Here is a 376-nt window from a genome sequence, read left to right as displayed (position 1 = left end):
AGAGGAGGAGGGAGTGTAATCCTTTTAGAAACTTTAAACAGAATCTGGGAAAGCTGGTTAGAAGAAAACAAAGCTAATATGGAAAGCTTTTCCAACTCTTGTTTTCCTTCCTTTCCCCAAACACGGCATAAGTGGCCCACACAGAACCAGGAGCCCCTGGGTAGGCCGGAAGGTACCCTGCCCAGGAGAGGCTATGCAGGGGCTGTTCCTGACAGCACACCCACTCACCACCTAGGACCTGTTCTAACCTGGCAACTTCGTCTGTGGTCAGGGTCACCAGCAATATCATAATGTGGCTTCTCACCTGGCTTTTCTAACCCTCACAGCTGGGGTTAATCATTCTGCGTTGGGCTTCCTGAGATGAGCTATGGGGGGG

The 376-nt window shown here is 50.8% G+C and overlaps 1 protein-coding gene across 1 annotated transcript in view; it reads right to left on the bottom strand.

Annotated features, from left to right (window-relative positions):
• Positions 1-376, bottom strand: part of SH3RF3 (SH3 domain containing ring finger 3) — a 284,548-nt gene that overhangs the window by 8,092 nt on the left and 276,080 nt on the right. The gene's annotated exons all lie outside the window — the stretch shown is intronic.

This window comes from Myotis davidii, unplaced genomic scaffold (genome assembly GCF_000327345.1).
Source record: "Myotis davidii unplaced genomic scaffold, ASM32734v1 scaffold677, whole genome shotgun sequence".
NCBI classification, from domain to species: domain Eukaryota; kingdom Metazoa; phylum Chordata; class Mammalia; order Chiroptera; family Vespertilionidae; genus Myotis; species Myotis davidii.
This window is presented reverse-complemented; position numbering and strand designations above follow the sequence as displayed.